The sequence below is a fragment of the Panicum virgatum genome, chromosome 3N (genome assembly GCF_016808335.1).
Source record: "Panicum virgatum strain AP13 chromosome 3N, P.virgatum_v5, whole genome shotgun sequence".
NCBI classification, from domain to species: Eukaryota; Viridiplantae; Streptophyta; class Magnoliopsida; order Poales; family Poaceae; genus Panicum; species Panicum virgatum.
The window spans coordinates 44,846,422-44,870,119 of NC_053147.1; the positions used below are offsets into that span (position 1 = coordinate 44,846,422).

The following is a 23,698-nucleotide window of genomic DNA, read 5'->3' on the forward strand; positions in this document are numbered from 1 at the left end:
CTCCTCTTCCTTCTTCTGGCAAGTCCTCCGGAAAGACATCCGGGAATTCGGACACCACGCGAATACCATCCGTGGGTCTAGCCTCTATCTGATGAAGAAAATCAGAAGGCTCTGTAGCACTGACTGTCACCTCTTGGCCATCAGATGCTGACAAGTGAACTGTCCGCTGAGCACAATCAATACGGACTCCCCATTTGGTAAGGGTCTCCATGCTCAAAATCACATCTATCATCAAGGAATCAATGAGGATCAAACCGGTGCGGAACTCTGCCCCCCTTATGACAATACTAACTCTGGAGCATATAGAGCATGTGTGTAACTGGCCCCCAGGTGAGGTAACTACCATAGCTGTCCTCATACAAGAAACTGGTATACGATGCTGCTCGGCAAATGACTTGGAAATGAAAGAATGAGTAGCACTGGTATCGAAAAGCACCGTAGCTGGATAAGAGTTGACCATGAATGTACCAATAACCACATTAGGAGCCTCGGCCGCTAACTCGGCCATCACGTGGTTCACCTTCCCCTGTCGTGGCGCCCTGGGTTGGGCTGGGCGCCCCTGCTGTCCTGCCTGCCGTGGGGCCTGAGGTCCTGGACAACCTTTGGCATAATGACCTTTTTGCTCGCACTTGTAGCACATGCGGTGGTGGTGAATGGCGTGAACTTATCATCACATCTTGCATTATTTCTACTGCTTGCTCTTTGGACTCCTTGTTACCGTGTGGTTGAATCACATTCATAGTGATAGTCAACCCATCAACATAATCATAGAGTGCTTGGTTCTTGACCTGTGTATCTCTAGAGCACTCAGGATCATTTCTCTTCTGGATGATCTGTAGCTCATCGACCGATGGACAGTCAAGGAAAAGGGAATCTTCTGCTAGCTGCTCTTGATGAGACCTCTTTCTCTTTGTACTGGAGAACAATCTCTGGTTCCTCCTAGTGGTGGCTTCATCTTCAGTCGCACGAACTTGACGACAAGGAACGCCATAGAATTGGCAACACGGGCAAGTTTTCTCACCATCACCCATTGCACTATCTCCAAGATCTTTTTGTTCTGCCGACATCTGAGCTGGGGCAAAGGGGAAACACAAATTGGTAAGGTCAAGGAAGAGAGAAAAACTCCATTATTTAAGGTTCTATCCTATTTAGGCAACACTGCACAGGCATTACTGCTGATAATTCCAGATAGGTGTTACATAAATCCGGGAAAAAGGAACTATAGCATAACTCTTCTGTCTTGTCTGAGAGATTCTCGAATTCTTCTATACTATCTGTAGGCCGGGGTGTCACATCCCTACCCCCTTACAGAAACCGACGTCCCCGTCGGTGACGTCCTTGCAAGTGAATCCCTGGATATCATACCGTCTTCGTATTATCCTTCTTCTCAACAAACAAGACCGGGGAAACTCAAGGCACGATAAGGTAGAGAGGTTAGAGTGGATTGTTTTATCCCCCAATGATCTAACTCATTTTATTAATTAGTTACTTTAACATAAGAGTGATTTTCTTTAAACAACTTTAAACTACTAAGCTATGCAATCATTCAAAAATCCAAATCAAACATGTAGCATAATAACAAGCAGACAATTTTCACAACTTAGCCGAGTTTAATATACGACTCGACTAACACACCACGTCGCAGAACGTACTACCGTATTATTATAAAAGGGTCACCTAGCTTACTCATGGTGGTCAGATGACTGATTCAAGGCCAAAATCTACGAAAACTATTCTTCAGAGAGAGAAATCAAGGCAAGACGGGTAAAAGTCATAGAATTCAAGGGGTATAATAGTAAAATAGTTTCAGCAGACAAGGATTGGAGAGAAGAAGTCCTAAAACTCGACCAGTTCTATCTAGGCTTTGTCCTACAGTCGATATGGCTCTGATACCACTCTGTCAGATATGATCTTCTTGGGCACACCATGCAAGCAGACAATTCGGGAGATGTACAACTCTGCAAGTCTAGCACTGGAGTAAGTAGTGTTCACTGGAATGAAGTGAGAAACCTTCGTCAATCGATCCACTACTACCCATATGGAGTTGTACCCTTTCTGAGTACGAGGCAATCCAACAATGAAGTCCATAGTGATCTCCTCCCATTTCCACTCTGGAATCTTCAAAGGCTGTAACAGACCTGCTGGCCTCTGATGCTCAGCCTTGACACGCTGACAGGTGTCACAAATAGCCATGTACTCTGCCACTGAACGCTTCATCCCATACCACCAGAAATGTTCCTTCAGATCATAGTACATCTTCGTGCTGCCCGGATGAATAGAGTAAGCTGTATCATGGGCCTCACTCAGAATCAACTTCCGGAGATCATGCACATCTGGCACGCAGATCCGGTTCTTGTACCACAAGGTACCCTGATCATCCTCTCTGAAGTGTGGAGCCTTGCCCTTCTTGAGCAACTCACGGATCTCCTGCAGCTTCTCATCTTCTTTCTGATGCTGCCTGATCTCTGACTCTAGTGTCGGTACTGCCTCAAATGCTGCACTGGAGGTATGATGCAAGAAACCCAGACTCAACTGCTCGAACTCCTCACATAACTCTGGAGGCATCTGGAAAGCCACGGCCATGTTGACATAACTTCTCCTGCTCAAAGCATCTGCTACAACATTGGCCTTGCCCGGGTGATAGTGAATCTCCAGGTCATAATCCTTGGGTTCTTCAAGGTCATCTTGCTCTGCAGCTTCCTCCTCTGTTTGTGGTCTTGCTGCTTTCTTTGCATGGTTAGGATGCGGTGGATCACGAGTGGACTTACTACCCCTCGTGGTCACCGCATTTATCTTTTCTAAAAATGGGATAGCAGCAGCTATTTGCACAAGTTGACTTTCTATCTTTTTGTTGAAACTTAGTTGATTTTTATGAGAAGAAGAAAGAGTTTCAACTTTAGCATGTATGCTTTCCAAAATTTTGTCATTGGCAGCAATCTGTTTGTTTAGAGATTCATTAATTTTAGCTTGGCCAAAGACTAAGTCTCTTAAGGAGGGTTGGTTCGAATTGAAATTTGAGTTATAGTTGTTACCTCCTCCTTGGAATGGTGGGCGTGATTGACTCCACCCCTGGCCTCCTTGTGGACGGAACCCGGTGTTGTTGTTGTTGATGTAGGCTGCGTCTTCTCGGGTCTCTTGGCAGTCATTCCCCGAGTGTCCACCGTCACTACAAACTTCGCACGTATAGTACGAGTTCATGGCATGGACGGGAACAGGCACCTGTGGCCGGTTCCCTTCATCAAGATTTTTCATTAGGAGGTCCAGCTTGGCGGCGAGCATATCCGTCTCCTTGACGATATGCATTCCGCCCTTTGTTCTAGGCTGGGAACGCTCCTAGTTCTAGCCCTAGTTGGAGACCATCTTCTCGATTAAGGCCGTAGCCTTGGCAATTGTGAGGTCGTGAATGGCTCCTCCAGCAGCAGCATCAAGGTGGACTTTAGATGTAGTCGTTAGCCCATTGTAGCAAGATAACCAAGAATGAACTCTGAATGATTAGCATAAAGAAAGTTGGAATACAAAGCCATACCAGAGGCCAAGGATTGCTCACCGACCCTGATGACGACTGGATTCGCTAAGAGATGAAGTACTAGCCTAGCTCCACTACCCTAAGGAGTACAAGTCACAAGAGAGTGTAGAAAGAGAGGCTTCCAAGTGGTGTGTGTTGAGAGAGTGGTGGGAGGCCCCTTTTATAGCTTGAGAGGTTGGTTCCCGCCATCTCTTCATATGGAAACATGCCAAACCGCCATTGAGAGGATGTCTTCCCGCCAAAACTCAGCGGGAAAACCTTCCATAGGGGGTCGGCCGACCCCCCTTGGCGCCACTGGCCACCGACCTTTGCTAGTTCACTGCTCTATGGGTCCTGATGTCAGATGGTCGGTGCCGGGGCTTGGTTGGTCAGTTTGGTCTAGTTTGTGGGCCTCCTTTGCTCATGTTACGTAGGACACGATCGTCTGTGGCTTTTGTCTATGAATTTCTCGTGTTTTCGTCTTATTCCGGACTTGTGCTCCTGAAATCATAAATTCAAAAATTGGCGCGAAGGTTAGTGATACAAATATGCGAGTAAGAGGTATAGTTTTCCTTCTTAAATGAGTATGGTTGATGGTCATATTTCGCACTTAACGACCATCAACAATTGGCGCGAAGGAAACCAGCGAGTGCGCTTTCTAGTTCGGGAGTTAACGTCACTCCAATCCTCTGCTTCTTGTCTTCCGGACTCTGAGGGTCAAAAGGCACTTCCTTGACATCCTCGGTTAGCTCGAAAGACCCCGCCTTGCGATTGGAATCAAGCACCTCGTCGGGGACATTGGTCGTGATGAGGGCGAGTTCCACGAAAGCGATGACCACCGAGGCGAGCTCGCAACAGTCTTCCACACACTAGAAAGCGCGCTGGTATGCCGACCCCAAGGTAATGACCCCGCGCGGACCCGACATTTTCAGCTTGAGGTACGTGTAGTTCGGAATGGCCATGAACTTCGCATAACAAGGCCTCCCCAAGATGGCGTGGTAGGCCCCATTGAACCCCACTACCTCGAAGGTGAGGGTTTCCTTCTGGAAATTGGAAGAATCCCTGAATGTTACGGGTAGGTCGATCTGCCCGAGCGGTGTCGCCTGCTTCCCTGGCACAATGCCATGAAAGGGAGCCCCCGAGGGTCAAAGGTGCGCTCGGTTGACCCCCATGCCGCCAAGACCTTCGTGAGGCGCTTTGTGTTGACAATTGGGTCAACGACCAAGGGGCATCTCCCGGGCTATGGGATGTTGTTCGGGTGGTCACTACAATCGAACGTGATTGCGGCCTCCGACAACCGGAGATACGTGGGTGTCTTGGGCTCGGTCGTAAACACTTTTAGCCGCGTGACCTTCTGCTGGCGCCTGGACTTGCAAGCAAACGGACCACCAAAAATCTTTAAATTGCTGTCGGTTTTGGGAACATCATCTTGCTTTTCCTTTTCGGTGGCGTCCTCTAGTTTCGGCTTCTTCTTCTGCTCTCCCCTCCCTGTGCTGCTGCCGAACCACCTCTTGGCCAAGCCGCAGTTCTTGAGGAGGTGCTTGATGGGGTAGGTGTGGTTTGGGCACGGCTTCTCGAGCAGGTCATCGAAAAAACGGGTGGAGTCGTCCTCCGGGACCTTGCCTGGCTTACATTCCACGGCGGCGACATAGTCCCCTCCCTTGCGCTTGTTGTTTTTTCTCTCCTCGAAACATCTCGAGGTGCCTTCGCCGGCTGCCTCGTCACGGTCGAAGAGTGCACCCGCGGCATCCTCCGCCACGTGGCATTTCGGAGACGGGTGATGACTCCTGATGCGGGAGACCGACCCTGAGTCGAGCGACTCCTCCGCGAGCAGGTCGAATACTGACTCCGCGGTGTAGTCGGCCATCACTACCGGCCCACATACGTTGGGCTTCGTTCGCCCCAGGCGGCGACACCAAGGCGCGGTGGTAGCTTGTCGCGGCGTTCGGGAGGCCGAACGGATATGTTTCCGTCACGTGTCGAACACTGCGTCAGGAGAGAGGGGTTCTCCTCCCGCGAGCTGTGCCGTGATGTTCGCAAATGCAAACACGGCGGCGCGCGTATCCACCTATGCCAAATGCGGGTCTAGGAAGGCGCAGAGCTGGCATTCCAGCTGCATGCTGTCGAAACCATGTGGCCGCACATCCCACTCGACCTCAGTGGCGATCCCGAGGCCAGCGCCGAATAGAGGGGTCTGGATTCGCTCCAGGGTCCCGTCGAGATTTCTTGAAGTTGGATTTCATGTTGAAATCCATGCCATTGAGTGGCATGATTTTGAACGTGACACCCAATTTCACGGAGTTGTGGTGGCACGAATCGAATTTTCCCATGAAGTAAAGGCTACCAAAATGCACGCGTGCGCCCGGTACCCAGTCTCCAACATGGTAGGCTATCCGAAGCCTGGTGAAGTCATGAGACATGCTAGAACCCCTACCTGGCGCACCAACTATCGGTGTTCTATATCACCAGATAGTAAATTTGCAAGCGCGTCGCTATTCCGGATGGTAATGCAAGGATTTGACACGAGGATTTATACTGGTTCGGGTAGAATGTCCCTAAGTCCAGTTCAAGCTCTCGTGCTCTTGCACTCAAAATTTGCAGTAGGGGTTACAAACGGGCGAGAGAGGGAACGGGGCTCCCAAGTCTCTAGCTGAAAACGAGTGGGAACATGTGTGTGTGTGTGTGTGTGTGTGTATGTGTGTGTGTGTGTTGGTCGATCGGTTTGGTCCGGTCCCCTTTGCATGGGGTCCCCCCATCCCTTTTATAGCCCAAGGGAGACCGGGGGATCGGATACAAAAAGGATGGAAAAGTGAGAAAGGGAAAGTCTAGGCGGTCAGATGTATCTTAGCCATCCCTTATTCTGGTTGGTCGGCCTTGCTACGGCTGCTAGTCGCCTATTCCATTGGTGGCAATCTCCTTCCCCTGTCTTCTGCTCCTAGTGATCATGACGGCTGAAGGAAAGTCATGGCATGCTGTAGCCATCGTCCCATCACAAGGACACGTGTTGATGATCGCTTTGCTGGCGGTGCTGGCATTGGCAGGATGGGATGTCCTCCCCACTTTCCCTGAGGACGGTCTCCAGTCCTTAGAGCTGACCTTGGGGCGATGGAGGGCGTACTCCGTCCCATCGGTGAGGCGTTGTCATGTCGGACTGCTGCCGCCCCTGCCCGAGCTCGTGCTGTGGCAGGGGCGAGTGGTCTTGTCAGCCCATGCGGGCCTTTCCCAGGCTAATGACGGTCTTCCGGTTCACGGCATAGTCAAACTATCTCATGGGCCCGCCTTTACCCCTTCCGCAGGGGTTGGAGAGATATTTTTCCATAGGAGTTCGGTACGGCGGGAGTCCCTTCATTAGGGTCGGGCAAAGCGGAGGCACCCTCGCGAGGGTCGGTCTGAGGGCGGCGCTCCCCTTAGGGGTCGGCTCCTAGCAGGCCGGTTGCGCCCACCTTGGGCCGTGCTTATCTTATCCTTATTGGGACTTTATTGCTTGATCGTGGGTTTTTGGGGTACCCGTTAGCTTTACCCCCATCACTTTCGATCTTGGTTTGTGCATTTTGTATGAAACTTGGATTGGCTTGTATTTGCACTCATGAGCACCCTGATGAAAGATGAGCATGAATTGCCAAGATGGATAGGACGGCCGGCCTGGGTTTTCTCTCATTTTGGCCAAATTTCATTAATATAAGTGAATTTGGCATGATTATGGCCTATCTTTCATGAAATCAGGCAAAATGTTGTTGGTGAAAACCATCAAAATTGACCACCAACAACAGGCGTGTCATGCTAGGTCTTTGGGCATTTCCCCGGATGCCTTGCGCGTGGTCAGCACACACACACACACTACGAACACACACACACACACACAGACACGAAGGAGCTACACTAGATCGGAGGGCCACCGCATAGGATCCCGCGGCAACTGACATGCGGGACGCAGATGTTAGAGAGAGGACAACAGTGCTGACATGTGGGCTAGGGTTGTCAGGGAGAGGAAGGAGGAGAAAGAAAAGAAAAAGAGAAGAGAAGAAAGACGAGCTGGAACTGGCCGAAACGGCCCAAGAACGAATGCAGCCCGAAGCACTTTGAGCCCGCGTACACCTTTTACCTTTTTCTTTTTCTTTTTTGTTTAAACAGCACTGACACATGGGTCCCACCTATCATTGAGACATAATCACTGATGTGTGGGCCCCACTGACCGACGACCGTTGACCCGTTGACCAGTCACTGTTGACGTTAGCATGGGGCCATGCCGACGTCAGCAGACCACTGGATTACATCATGCTGATGTCAGCATGCCACGTGTCACGTCCAGAGGTAGCCACATGTCACTAATTTTCTTTTTATTTTCCAAAATTCATTTATTAATTCTAGAAATCCTTTTCAACTTCAAAAATTCATAATAAATCAACCGGACCTCAGAAAATTATGAAACCAGTTTCATAATTATTCTAAAATCATGATCTACACATTAGAATAGGATTTAGTTCTATTTGGATCTTATTTGAGAGTTTTGTGCATATTTGTAGTTTGGCCCATATACTTATACATAATTACGAATAGGACCCGCCACCGAGGAGTTGACCGAGGACAAGGAGTACCAGGATACCCAGGAGTTCTACGAAGAACCACCAGGTTCATGCCTATCTCTGACCTTATCTCCTATAGACATTGCATGCTAGATTTGCTAATGATTTACTTAATGTTGGATTAAACCTGCATGGCCTATTTATATGCCTATTCCTTGATCACCTACTCTACCATTATCGAATGGTTGAGAGATCTTGTTATGTGTGTGATATATGTGAGTGGGACACGGTGATGTATTCTTTGGCGTGAGTGGAGTTCCACATATGAGGAGATGGTGGTTAGGGTTATACCGCAGGTGCGAGCAAATTAACTCAATCGTTGATTGAGGGCTGGGGGCAGGCATGTGTTGGGCATGCCCTGCGAGTACATATGGAGGGTACATGTGTTCCCTTTGGGGGAATTGATCCTTCAGGATCTGTGGTAGTATATAGGAGGCGTTTGAGGGGCGATACCTATTGATGGTCGTTAAGTGCGAAATATGACCGTCAACTATACTCATAAAAGAAGGAAAACTATACTTCTTACTCGCATATTTGTATCACTAACCTAGCTCCACAATTGTTTTTGAAGATTTATGATTTCAGGAGTACAAGTCCGGAATATGTAGACAGAAGTCACAGACAATCGTGTCCTGCGTAACATGAGGAAAGGAGGCCCACAAACCAGACCAAACCGACCAACGAAGCCCCGCACCGACCATCTGACATCAGGACACACTAGGCAGTGTACCAGAGAAGGACGGTGGCCAATGGCGGCAAGAGGGGGTCGGCTGACCCCACCTGTCAGCCTTTCCCGCTGATTTTTGGCGGGAAGCTTGATCTTATCCTCCCAATGGCAGTTTGGCACGTTTCCATATTTAGAGATGGCGGGAACCAGTCGTCCTCGGGGTCGGCGAGCAATCCTTGGCCTCTGGTATGGCTTTGTATTCCGACTTTCGTTATGCTATTCATATTGAGTTCGTTCTCGGTTATCTTGCTATGTTTGTAGCTTGCTTAGCCTTGATCAGTGCTTATTCAAGTTATACTAGTTGCTTGCTTAGACCAGATGATCTAGGTAAGGATATCGGTTCGTTGTGCTTTCGGGCTTGCCTTAGCATCTTACCTGTCCATCCGAAGGGTCGGGGACCCGGGGGTGCTAGGGTAGTGATCTCAATGCGGGCATGGTGCCCAGGTATGCAGGATCCTTCGGATATGACGGTGCTCCACGGTGTGACTGGGGTAGACCGCAGGTGGTAACAGCCCTGTCGGTCCACCGGGAAGCTGCTTCTCGGTTAGCGTACTCCCCGACGTTCGTGTACTGTGTAGGAGTTCATGCAAAGATGAAATGGGACCGGATGTTCTCCAGTGCGGGTCATTCTCCCCAATATCCCTAATTTCCTGGGGCCTGTAGTTCTAAGCAATGTGGCTAATGTAACTTATATGCTAACATGAATAGTATACTAGGAATCTGTGCCTATGCGCCCACTAACCTTAGGATTGCTTGTTTATTCTTTATTCATGAGAGTTGGCTGTTCTGTGTGTGTCACATTACCCCTGATTATCATTTATTTATCACTTACCCCTGTATAGTCAGTGGTCTTTATCTTACTTCATACGTGTCATGGTTATGGAACTTGTAAATACACTTTACACAACTTAGCCATCCCTTGGGAAAATATAAATAACAATACCCTGAATACTTCCTGGTGAAATGCTACAACGGTATATCCGTGCGCTTGCGGATCCTTCTGTAAATGTTAAGACATACCACACGGTATTTTTGTGGTGCCATTTCTAGGAACTAACCACTCCTAGTGATGACGCTAAGAAATGCCAACAAGCATTTCTGGCGCCGTTGCCGGGGATGGCACTAGGTGTAAAGTATATTTACTAAGTACATAAACATGGCAATATAAGTAAGAGGTAGCTATTGCTTATACAGGCTAATATATTTATCTTTTTGTTTTCTCCTGATTAGATGAAAACAGGGTAGTGTATGTCTGGTTTCTCCTTGCAGACAAATTTTGTTGAAAATCCCAAGAAGCTCAGGAGAAGGGTCCGACCTCGCGTCGTCCCTACTCCAATCTTGCAGTCGACAAGTGAACCAGCTTTCCAAGCACCATCGATCACTGAACCCATGGCTGAGAAGACTCTCCGCGACTTCTCCGTCCCCTCAGCTGCCAATGTGGCAACTGGACCCAACGTTGATGTTGGGGACATGAACTTTGAGCTGAAGTCCAGCCTCATTAACATGGTGCAGGCTAGCCCCTTCTGTGGCAAGCCGAATGAGGATGCTAACGCCCATCTCCAGAACTTTCTGGAGCTGTGCAAGACCGTAACCATACAGGGTGTTACGGCTGACGCTATCAGGCTCCACTTGTTTCCTTTCTCCCTCCTGGGGAAGGCGAAACAATGGTTTTATCAGAATAAGGAAGCTGTCAGCACGTGGGACAAGTGTTCCATGGCGTTCCTCGCTAAGTTCTTTCCGTTGGGCAAAACCAATGTCCTACGTGGAAGAATCTCAAGTTTCTAGCAGACAGAGATGGAATCCATCCCAGAAGCTTGGGAAAGGTTGCAAGAGTACATACTTGCCTATCCTCATCATGGGATGGACGAGTGGCTCGTGCTCCAAAGCTTCTACAACGGGCTACAATGGGCGAGTACATACAGGTACAGCAACAAAGCCGGCAGAACTGCGTAGGCCCAGGCACCCCTCTCTCCGAGGAGTTGGAGGAACTCTAGTGGCAAGCCGAATGAGGACGCTAACACCCATCTCCATAACTTTCTAGAGTTATGCAAGATCGTAACTATACGGGACATTACGGCTGACGCCATCAGGCTTCGCCTGTTTCCTTTCTCCCTCCTAGGGAAGGCGAAATAGTGGTTTTACTAGAACAAAGAAGCCGTCAGCACGTGGGACAAATGTTCCACGGCATTCCTCGCTAAATTCTTCCCTTTGGGCAAAACAAATGCCCCGCATGGGAGAATTTCAAGTTTCCAGCAGACAGGGATGGAATCCATCCCAGAAGATTGGGAGAGACTGCAAGAATACATACTCACCTGTCCTCATCACGGGATGGACGAGTGGCTCGTGCTCCAAGGCTTCTACAATGGGCTAACGACAACATCCAGAGCCCACCTCGATGCTACTGCTGGAGGAGCCTATCTCGACCTTACAATCACCAAGGCTACGACCTTGATTGAAAAGATGGTCTCCAACCTAGGGCTGGGAATGAGGAGCGTTCCCAGCCCAGAACCAAAGGCGGAATGCATACCGTCAAGGAGACGGACATGCTCGCCGCCAAGCTGGACCTCCTACTGAAGAAATTCAATGAAGGGAACCGGCCAAAGATGCCTGTTCCCGTCCATGCCATGAACTCGTACTTGACGTGTGAGGTTTGTGGTGACTGTGGACACTCGGGGAAGGACTGCCCTGAGACCCGAGAAGACGCAGCTTACATCAACAACAACAACACCGGGTTCCATCCACAAGGAGGCAAGGGGTGGGGTCATGCACGCCCACCATTCCAAGGAGGAGGTAACAATTTTAACTCAAATTTCAATTCGAACTTCAATTCAAACCAACCCTCCTTGAGTGACTTAATCTTTGGCCAAGGTAAAATAAATGAATCATTAAACAAGAAGCTTACTGGCAATGATAAAATTTTAGAAAGCATGCATGCTAAGGTTGAAACTCTTTCTTCTGCTCATAAAAACAAACTAAGTTTCAACAAAATGATAAAAACTCAACTGGCTCAAATCAGTGCTGTTGTTCCTATTTCTGAGACCGGGAAGATTCCGGGGCAACCCGAATCTCCCGTTGAAACTGCAAATATGGTGTCTACCGGGTGGGGCAACCTTCCCCGGCAGATTTCTCTTACTAACCATACAGGAAGAACCATGCACCCAAGGATGAATGCGTGGGGAGGGGTGACAGCGAAACTACATGGAGATCCAAGGGTGCCCATGATCACCTATTCAATCTTCGACCAAACCTATGAACGGGCCCTCTGCGACCTTGGGTCAAGCATAAACATCATGCCCAAGGTAATCTTTGAACAACTATAGTATCCTGCTCTTTCCCAGACTCGTATGTTCGTACAACTTGCAGATTCCACAGTCTGACATCCTGAAGGGATAGTCGAAAACATCTACGTACGAATCCGAAATTGCTTCGTCCTCGCCGACTTCATCATTCTTAACATGGAGGGGGGCATGGGTTTAGACCTTATTCTCGGACGACCCTTCCTGAATAGTGTGAAGGCTAGGATCGATGTCAAATCTGGAGAAGTCCAGTTCCGCATCAGGGTCGACATCATATTCATTAAATTTCTCCACATGAAGGAGCAGAAGTTCGTGATCCAACAGGCTCACGACAGAAGTCCACTCTGGGGTGCACCAGAACTTCAGCCAGAAGAACCTACGACCACACGAAGACATGCAAAGAAAGTGTGGCATAAGGTCGCAAGCTCGTCCTCGTCCAATTCTCCAGGACGAGCCGAGCAGTGGTAATTAACGCAGGAGAAAGGTCCCGCTCGTCAGACTCAAAACGACGAGCCCTTGCCGAAGGTAAATCGGTACATATCTCATATTTACTTTCCACCATTTCACTTTTCTTAACTTTTTTGATTTTTCCCACTGCATGTTTGAATTTTCAAAACAACCTTGCATGCTAGAAACTTTTCTAGCACCTTTTTTGTTTTTCACAAAAATCTAAAAATATTTCCGAGCATGAAAACCCTTTGAAAAATAATTTTGAACATCTTTCAAAGCAAAGTTTGGCTGGGCACCAAAAATTTCAAAACTTATAGCCGTTAGGGAGCCCCTGGGCCCTGGCTGTCAGCTAGTGGGCCCATAGGGGGCCGGCCGAACCCTAGGATCGGCCGACCCCACCTGGCAACGGTTCCCTGCCATCTTTTTCCAACAGCTGGTGATCATTGTGTTCAGCTCCTAGCTGTTGTGACCGGGCCATTCTCCCTTCAAATAGAGGCCGAAGGGTGAGTTTTGAGCTCTCACACTCAACTCTTCTTCACTCACTCCCTCTCAAAACCCTCTCAAACTTTGCTCTCGGGTTTTTGTTGGATTTTTGCTCAAGATTTGAATTCAAGAGACCTCTCTCTCTCATTTATTTGCTGCAAGAAAGAAGGAGCAACTCGCGGGTAAGAACATTCATTTCGGTTTCACTAACGTAACCCGTTTCGAGTTGCACTTGTTTTCATTCCATCATGAAAGGCATAGGGCGGAAGGTTTCCGGCGCATTCAAGAAGATGACGGGTGGAAGTTCATCCCATTCTCGGGGTAGCTCAAGCTCGTACACACCCGAACCTACGCCTACACCAAGCACGATGGACTACGAGGAAGTAGAACAATGCAAAGAGATGCAAGCCAAACCACAAGCCGAGGTCATAGAGATTGATGCGGAAGATGCACCGTACCTCGACTTGCGAGATGATCGTGAACGACAAGGCTATGCCATCCTCAAGAACCGAAGCTTCGTCCACACCCGAACATTCGATCCGGACCTCCTCATCAAAACAGGTATGTATGAAGACTTCTCTAACATTTAGCATGAAATTGGATGGGATAACTTCGTTCCCGTTGAGAAGTATGGTTCTCGACTCCTCACCATCCAATTTCTTTGCACTTTTCGGGAGGTGGAAAATGGGGTTTATTTTCGACTTTTCGGGAAAGAATATTTGCTTTCTTGGAAAACTTTTGCCGGCCACCTCGATTTCAACAAAGGCTGGCCGATTTCTCTTGACCAAGCTTGCCGAGGTTTTAATCGTCATGAATTTTGGGGCTGGATTTTGGGTCAAGTTATCCATGGCAAGTTCGCACCTCGGTGCGGCGACATTCATAATCCAACTCTTCCGTTGATGCACAAGTGGTTAAACATCACTCTCTTTCCAAGAGATGATGTCCGACCCGTGCGCAACGATGAGTTGCTCATTCTTTATGCCATGATCAACAAGATCAAAATCTCCCCCACGCAAGCTTTGGTTAAGCAATGGCTTATGAATTTCAAGATGACGGATCCTATTGAGTGCACTTCTTTGATTACTCATATCGCTACACGTATCGGTGCCTTAGAGAGGAATTTTATTCCTTTCATTGAGGGCGACCGTACGTATATCGACGAGGCTTATTTGGTCCAAGGTCACACACTCAAGAAAGGTCCGAATAACTCTTTGATTTTCTTATACTTGGGCTATACAAATGAGATTCCGCTGCGCAATGCGGAGTTCCATTTGTATAATTGCCATTCGCTAACCATCCCTCTCGTTCCACGAGAAGGGGGTCGTAGGCATAGATCTTCTGGTTTGCTGGCAGGATGACAAGAAGCAGGACCAGAAGGGAGGCAGAACCAACACCATCACCACAGCAGCCACATTACTCACATCAGCATGAGGCTGGTGGTTCGTCATGGCACAGTACCAGCATGGAGGAGTGGACACGACAGGCACCAGGCCGCCGGTCCACCAGTTCCAGCTCCAGTGGATCCATGAACCTCATCAGATGGACATCTTCGTCCCGAGGTTTTGGTGCCATCACCCAGCAGCTAGGTGAGCTGCGGGTGCAGGGTAACAACATACAAAAGATGCTGAACCAACACATCGATACAACCCAAGCATGGTAGCGTCACGCTGGCAAAAGAATCCACGACTTGGAGCAGTTGCAGCGACAGGAGGAGTGGAGGGCATACTGCTGCTGGACGGGTTTCAACCCCGACCAGCCGTAGTGAGCCTGAAGCTAGCTTGGGAGAGGACCCCCACGAGAGGTAACTTGTATCATTTATCTTTACTGCTTTCATAACCTTGCATGAAACCCATAAAAATTTGCAAAATCAGAAAATCCATAAAAAATTGCATAACTAAAAACAAATAAAAATTTGCAAAGCCTAGAAAACACCAAAAATATTTTCTTTTAATATGTGTAGTAAGCATGGTGTAAGTTTTCCTTGTTGAGATGATGAATAGTTGTTCTGTTAAATTCCTTCATATGGTTAGTTACAACTTTATGCTCTACCTAGTTTTGGGTTTGGTGGCTTAAAATGTTCAAACCATAAACTTGAAACTTGTGGGTAACAAAAAGCATGATCTAAATCTAAGTTGTTGTGAGCTATGATATGGCTAAGTAGAGTTGCTATGATATTCACTTATGTGATACTTGACATCCGAAGTATTTAATTTTAAAAACAAAAAAATATAATAAAGTTCCTCGATGATATGAAATTCCTATCAAAAACCATATGTTGTTTTTCATTGTAAAACCTTCCACATATGCAACTTGCTATCTCATTGAGATTCATTTCATACTCCCATGATCAAGATCACGTACATGTTTCCACCACATGCTATGCTTCTACACTAGAAGTAAGCAAAATTTCATCCATCCACAAAATAAAACTCCATGTCCATGCATGACACCACCCTCTCTCTCAAAAGTATATCAAGGATATGGGGCTATGCAAAAAGAAAATAAAAGATGCATACCCGAAGAAAGTATGCCACATGCTTCGGCAAGTAAAAAAAAGAATAAAAGATGCATACCCAAAGAAGGTATGCCATATGCTTAGGCATGTCAAAAAAAAGAAGAAAGAAGAAAAGATAGCCCCTTATCCAAAAAGAAAGAAAAAGTGAGAGATGGTGCATACAAAGGAGTCCATACACCATCCACCAAAAATATCCACACACTTGCACATCTTGATCAATGTTTATGACTTGTTTCTCCTTTGGATCCGGTCTTTGACTTAGCAAAATATGAGAAGCAGGTATGCCTTCAAATCCTCCATACCTACAGCTCCACAAAAATAGCTATTAGAGATAGGTTGAGGAAGAAAGGCACAATAAAAAGCCTTGGTAAGGAATCATACACATTGAGCGATCCGAGAGATCATCCGAGGAATTTTATAAATTGCTTTTGAAAACTATACAAAACCTCCGGATTGACGGTTGAACTAAAGAAAAAGAAATATGAGCACTCTATGATACCGTTCTGACTCTCAATCGCCAAAGATGAGGTGAAGCTATAAGCTCCACAGGAGTAAGGTAAGAGGTAAGAACAAAAGCCATCTTATTCAAAATCAAGATAAGAAGCATTTGGTTGTGCCTAAGTATAAGTTGGAAATTCAACATTGTAGCAACTCCTAATCAACAATGAGCGCCTTGTTTTGCTCAAGGATGAGCAAAAGGCTAGCTTGGGGGTGTTGTTGACGGTCGTTAAGTGCGAAATATGACCGTCAACTATACTCATAAAAGAAGGAAAACTATACCTCTTACTCGTATATTTGTATCACTAACCTAGCTCCATAGTTGTTTTCGAAGATTTATGATTTCAGGAGTACAAGTCCGGAATAAGACGAAAACACGACGAATACACAGACAGAAGTCACATAGATCGTGTCCTGCGTAACATGAGCAAAGGAGGCTCACAAACCAGACCAAACCGACCAACCAAGCCCCAGCACCGACCATCTGACATCAGGACCCACCAGGCAATGTACCAGAGAAGGACGGTGGCAAATGGTGGCAAGGGGGGGTCGGCCGACCCCACCTGTTAGCCTTTCCCGCTGATTTTTGGTGGGAAGCTTGATCTTATCCTCCCAATGGCCGTTTGGCATGTTTCCATGTTTAGAGATGGTGGGAACTGACCTCAAGAGCTATATAAGGGGCCTCCCACCACTCTCACCACACACACACACACCACTTGAAGGCCTCTCTCTCACTCTCATTTGTGACTTGTACTCCTTAGGGTAGTGGAGCTAGGCTAGTACTTCATCTCCTTAGCGAATCCAGTTGTCCTCGGGGTCGGTGAGCAATCCTCGACCTCTGGTATGGCTTTGTATTCCGACTTTCGTTATGCTATTCATATTGAGTTTGTTCTCGGTTATCTTGCTATGTTTGTAGCTTGCTTAGCCTAGATCAATGCTTATTCAAGTTATACTACTTGCTTGCTTAGACCAGATGATCTGGGTAAGGATATCGGTTCGTTGTGCTTTCGGGCTTGACTTAGCATCTTACCTGTCCATCCGAAGGATGAGGGACCCGGGGGTGCTAGATTAGTGACCTCATATGCGGGCGTGGTGCCCAGGTATGCGGGATCCTTTGGATATGACGGTGCTCCATAGTGTGACTGGGGTAGACCACAGGTGGTGACAGCCCTGTCGGTCCGCCGGGAAGCTGCTTCTCGATTAGCGTACTCCCTGACCTTCGGGTACTGTGTAGGAGTTCATGCAAAGATGAAACAAGACTAGATGTTCTCCAGTTCGGGTCATTCTCCCCAATATCCCTAATTTCCTGGCACCTGTAGTTCTAAGCAATGTGGCTAACATAACTTTCCTGCTAACATGAATAGTATACTAGGAATCTGTGCCTATGCACCCACTAACCTTAGGATTGCTTGTTTTTTCTTTATTCATGAAAGTTGGCTGTTTTGTGTGTGTCACATTACCCCTGATTATCATTCATTTATCACTTACCCATGTATAGTCAGTGGTCTTCATCTTACTTCACACGTGTCATGGTTATGGAACTTGTAAATACACTTTACACAACCTAACCATCCCTTGGGAAAATATAAATAACGATACCCTGAATACATCCAGGTGAAATGCTACAATGGTATATCCGTGCGCTTGCGGATCCTTCTGTAATCGTTAAATCATACCACACGACATTTTCGTGGCGCCGTTGCTACGAATTAACCACTCCTAGTGATGACGCTAAGAAATGCCAACAATACCTGTAATGGGTGCCATTCGCAGACCGTTGCAGCGGAGACACATTTGTGATGAAGATGCTTGTTTTGGCAAGTAACAACCGAGTTAGCTGGACCTGGTGAAGAGCTAAGTTAGCGTGCACACCACTTATCCTTTATGAGGTAAGATCTGGTCCGAGCTAGCTACATGTGGCACCAAGCCTGTTGGAGGATAGAGATTAGTGCAGGGGGAGGGCCAGTATTGGCGTGAAGTGTTATTGGTCCTCACAATCCCTGATACAGCAGGGAGAGGCTTCGTAGTCCTAGGATGGTCCCTCACGGGAGATCGTACCCAGACCCGGTAAAGCACGATGGTGGTCATAGCCATTAGTTTTGTTATAGTAGACCGGTGTTTCGTGTCCTGGAGGGTCATTCCCAACTAGATACAGTTCGAGCGGGTCCAGGTGTATGTTGGCACTCCTTAGCCTAACGAATTACTTCGCAAGCACACAGAGACCGATTGTAGCATTTACCAAGGGAGTATACCTGGGATATCGAATCCAAGGAACGGTAAAGCTTCGACCAAACTTAGAGATCTTCAACTGGACACAACCAACGAGAAGAAGACCAAGGAATGAGGGCCTAACTCCAGATAACCTACTATCCTGACTAGTTGACGAGCTACCTACTGACTTGATCTACTTCGGCGGCTGGAGGAGGAAGGACTTCAGAAAGGGACGAGAGGGGAGTCTAACGGCAACCTGCAACTACTGCTATGAAAACACCCGAACGTGGTGGACTACGAGGGACGGATAGGGCTGTCACCACCTACCGCCTACCACAATGGTTCCATGGGGTGGAACACAACCTGAGATAACTACCAAGCCTGGGCACCACACCCATAGCTCCCGAGCTACTTGCTCCTACCGTGTACTTAGATAGAAAGCTTAGATAGAAAGCAACCTCAAATAAGTAGAACTTGTTACTTACACAGACTCAGGATCCCGCAGATCAAAGAAAGTAATTAAACAAGTAACTAAGACAGAAAGTAAAGCTAGCGAGAAATTGAAGTTGAGACAAGAAACTTACTTAGTGTATATTCCTCCGAGGTGGATACAAAATGTGGAGTAAGACTGAGAGAACTCGAATCCGCTCCTTTAGCTTGGCTTTCACCAGAGCACTCACCTCACTCTCTTCCTACTCTAACACAAGAGTGTAATAAAGAGACTCTCTTCTCAAATGGATGGTGTGTGTGTTACAAGAGGGGGTTTTGAGCCCTATTTATACTACTCCAGGGTCGATACTGAGCTGAGCGTCGGTTGTACATAGGTAAGATAGTTGTGCTTGTCTTTCACGCCAAGGAAGAGCACCAGAGGTCGCCAAGTGGGGGCGTGTTGGCATTTCTTAGCGTCACCACTAGGAGGGGTTAGTTCCTAGCAACGCCACCAAGGAAATGCCATGTTGGTATGTCTTAACGTTTACAGAAAGATCCGCAAGCGCACGGATATACCGTTGTAGCATTTCACCCGGAAGTATTCACGGTATCATTATTTATATTTTCCCAATGGATGGCTGGGTTGTGTAAATATATTTACTAGTTCCATAAACATGACACTTATGAAGTAAGTTGTAGTCTACTGACTACGCAAGGGTAAGTGATAAATAAAGAATAATCAGGGGTAATGTGACACACATAGAACAACCAACTCTCATGAATAAAGAATAAACAAGCACACCTAAGGTTAGTGGGAGCATAGGCACATATCCTCGTATACTATTCATGTTAGCAGATAAGTTACATTAGTCACATGCTTAGAGTTGCAGGTGCCGGGAAATTAAGGACATCGGGAAGAATGACCCGCACTGGAGAACATCTAGTCCCGTTTCATCTTTGCATGAACTCCTACATGATACCCGAAACGTCGGGGAGTACGCTAACCGAGAAGCAGCTTGCCGGCGGACCGACAGGGCTGTCACCACCTGCGGTCTACCCCAGTCACACCGTGGAGCACCGTCATATCCGAGGGATCCCGCATACGCGGGCACCATGTCCGCATATGAGGTCACTACCCTAGCACCCTCGGGTCCTGCACCCTTCGGATGGACAGGTAAGATGCTAAGGTAAGCCCGAAAGCACAACAAACCGATATCCTTACCCAGATCATCTGTTCTAAGCAAGCAACTAGTATAACTTGATAAAGCACAGATCAAAGGCTAAGCAAGCTACGAACATAGCGAGATAACCAAGAACGAACTCAGAATGAATAGCATAACGAAAGTCGGAATACAAAGCCATACCAGATGCCGAGGATTGCTCGCCGACCCCGAGGACGACTGGATTCGCTAAGGAGATGAAGTACTAGCCTAGCTCCACTACCCTAAGGAGTACAAGTCACAAGAGAGTGTGAGAGAGAGTCCATCAAGTGGTGTGTGTACAGTGTGTGGAGGGAGGCCCCTTTTATAGCTTGGATAGGTCGGTTCCCGCCATCCCCTCGTATGGAAACATCAGCAACCGACCTCTAGTGGATCAGAACAATCTTCCCGTCAAGACCCACCTGGGCGTGAGGTGGGCCAGGTTCGGCTGACCAATGGGGTCGGCCGGCCCCACCTCGCTGCCTCTGGCTACCGCCCTTCTCTGGTACACTGCCTGGTGGGCCCTTGTGTAGATACGTCAGTGCCGGGGCTTCGTTGGTCGGTTTGGTCTGGTTTGTGGACCTCTTTTGCATGTGTTACGCATGACGTGATCTTCTGCGACTTTGTTTGCGTATTCTTCGTGTTTTCTTCTTATTCCGGACTTGTGCTCCTGAAGACATAAATCTTCGAAAACAACTGTGGAGCTAGGTTAGTGATACAAATATGCAAGTAAGAAGTATAGTTTTCCTTCTTTTATGGGTATAGTTGATGGTCCTATTTCACACTTAACGACCGTCAACAACACCCCCAAGCTAGCCTTTTGCTCATCCCGAGCAAAACAAGGCGCTCATTGTTGATCAGGAGTTGCTACAATGTTGAATTTCCAATTTATACTTAGGCACAACCGAATGCTTCTTACATTGATTTTGAATTAGTTGGCCTTTTGTTCTTACCTCTTACCTTACTCCTGTGGAGCTTATAGCTTCACCTCATCTTTGGCGGTTGAGAGTCAGAATGGTATCATAGAGTGTTCATATTTCTTTCTCTTTAGTTCAGCCGTCAATCCGGAGGTTTTGTAAAGTTTTTCAAAAGAAATTTATAAAGTTCCTCGGATGATCACTCAGATCGCTCAATGTGTATGATTCCTTACCAAGGCTTTTTATTGTGCCTTTCTTCCTCAACCTATCTCTAATGGTTATTTTTGGATTTGAAGGCATACCTGCTTCTCATATTTTGCTAAGTCAAAAACCGGATCCAAAGGAGAAACAAGTCATAAACCTTGATCAAGATGTGCAAGTGTGTGAATATTTTTGGTGGACGGTGTAGGAACTCCTTTGTATGCATCATCTCTCTTTTTTCTTTCTTTTTGGATAAGGGGCTATCTTTTGTTTTCTTATTCTTCTTTTTTAATATGCCTAAGCATGTGGCATATCTTCTTTGGGTATACATCTTTTCTCTTTTTTTTTGACATGCCGAAGCATGTGGCATACCTTCTTCGGGTATGCATCTTTTATTCTTTTTGCATAGCCCCATATCTTTGACATATTTTTTAGAGAGAGGTGCCATACATGAACTTGGAGTTTTATTTTGTGGATGGATGGGTATTTTGCTTACTTCTAGTGTAGAAGTGTGGCAGAACCACCTGAATTATCCCGGCTCAAGTGCGCACGGCATCACCATAAAGGCAACACTAGCTCAAACGCACTTCAAACGGAAAAATTCTTGGTCTGTCGGGTAACGTCCCGATACAACCTCCGGTTCTCGGATCGAACAAGCATACCCCGCATGAAGGCGAGTCCAGAGATATTACAACCACAAGTTTTGCATCACAGGCATAAAAGTTATTACAAACTAGTTCTAAAACATTATTACAAGTACAAACTTTAAAAAGCAGTTATACAAACCATACGTGTAAAGCTTCAGGGTTTAAACAGCGGAAGACAAAACACGACGGCTACAACACGTCGCAAAAAGGATACCAGGCTAGCCCAAGCATGGTATCACTCGTCATAGTCATTGCCGGTCGAAGACGTGTCCCACTCTACGCACCAGCCAGGAGGCAACGAGCAAGGATAGGTCAAGCTAGCGATCTGATCCTCAAAACTCATACCTGAAAAAGGGTTTCAACAGCAAGGCTGAGTATTCTAATACTCAGCAAGACTTAACCGTCAACGGGTATATTTAACCCACTTTAGCTAGACTATGCAGGGTTTGTGAGGTTCTGGTTTTCCTTTTGCTGAAAAGCAATAAAGAGTATGTCCTTACTTTCAAGTTTTAGCTTTCAAGATTCTAGTTGATTAACCATTCTATGTAAGCAACTACTATCCAATCATGGTAGAAAACTAGGCAAACATCAAGATTGATAAATAATATTGTTGCTCTTATTACTCTGTGTGGCAAAGGGATCAAGCAGTCTCATTTCATCATGAGAGGCGGACGATTCTGAATCGAAATTCAACCTTGCAAGGATAAACTTAACACACACGCTTGAAGCACCGACGAGTCACTTCCAAGCAACCGTTGACCTTTCTTTCCGGCTTGTGGATAGGGTCACTCTCCCTGACTACAGGGCTCCAAGGTCCACCCGTGCCCAGTCCACCCTTGTCCCTTGAAGTCGTAGTGTTGATCAACAATAACATTTAAAAACCTATCTCTAAAGAGAGAGTGAAAGGTATATCCACTCCCCGGTCCAATCGGCTACTAGGATTACCGCGTACCATATTTACGGTATGTGGCTAGTACTTTCAAAAACTTAACCACCGCTACCACACACCGCGACTTTAACAAGTTCATCAACACAGACAGGGTCTCACATAAGGTCATGATATCGAACACAACCCCGTCTGTCGTCCTTATATTGATAACAGAAAGGTAAACAATCAATTCCTATAAAACTCACGAGTGACAGGCAATCACTCGACTTTTACCGGTCCTATAAGCTTAGCAAGTAGTCGAACTCAAGTCTAGTATTCAGTACATAGGTTCCTAGGATCATGCATCTAGGGTTTCAATTCAAATCCTAAGAACTGTAAATGCACAAGTAAATAATAACAGTAAATGATAATAATTTGAAATATAGGTTATGTCCGGGGCTTGCCTTCTCGGTAGTCGCTAACTATTCCAGCTCTAGGCTCTTCCGAACTTTGGTTCGGGGCTTCAGTTAGTTCAGCTGCATTCACCTGGACTTCTAGATCACCTCTGTCAGACTTCGGGATCAACTCGGACGTCCCGTCCGTCAAAGTAGTCGTATCTATATGAAATGCAAAAGGTGACATTATAAATACACTCAGATCATGGTAAAGTTGTAGGCTAACAATTGGCAAACAAACATAACACATGGGCAATCGTTTATAGAGTAGTTAACTAACAAATCTAACTACACAAGGCATCATGATCAACAGCACAACTGAAGTGAACTACTCCATAAACAAGTGGGGGTGGTTTTCTATAACAAACAAAACATAGTTTGCTAATAAATCAACTACTCAGAGTAAAAACAGTAATAAACAGAACATGAACAAAGTAATCTACCCTAAACAGAACATGAACAAACTAAACAGAGACGAGCTATCTACTGTGAATTTTTCATGATTTTATCTACACAGAATTAATTCTGATAAAATAAACAAAATAGACATCAGTTTAGCAAGAATCATTTTTATGTCCTGTTCTAGTCATGAACTGATGCTGAAACTTCATGAACAAACTAAGCTACTCAAGAAGAACATTCAAAAATATTTTCATGATTTATAAAGAACAGAAACTATTTACCATAATTAAAGTCTACTAAACAAACATTAAA

General features: G+C 46.6%; 2 non-coding genes across 2 annotated transcripts; both read right to left on the reverse strand.

The window, feature by feature from the left end:
- Positions 1-10,570: 10,570 nt before the first annotated feature.
- On the reverse strand, positions 10,571-10,677 carry LOC120668328. Its single transcript, XR_005672420.1, has one exon. It is a non-coding gene; the product is annotated as a small nucleolar RNA R71 (small nucleolar RNA).
- A 360-nt stretch (positions 10,678-11,037) lies between these two features.
- Positions 11,038-11,145, reverse strand: LOC120668325. The gene has a single exon (XR_005672417.1). It is a non-coding gene; the product is annotated as a small nucleolar RNA R71 (small nucleolar RNA).
- Between the last annotated feature and the right edge of the window lie 12,553 nt (positions 11,146-23,698).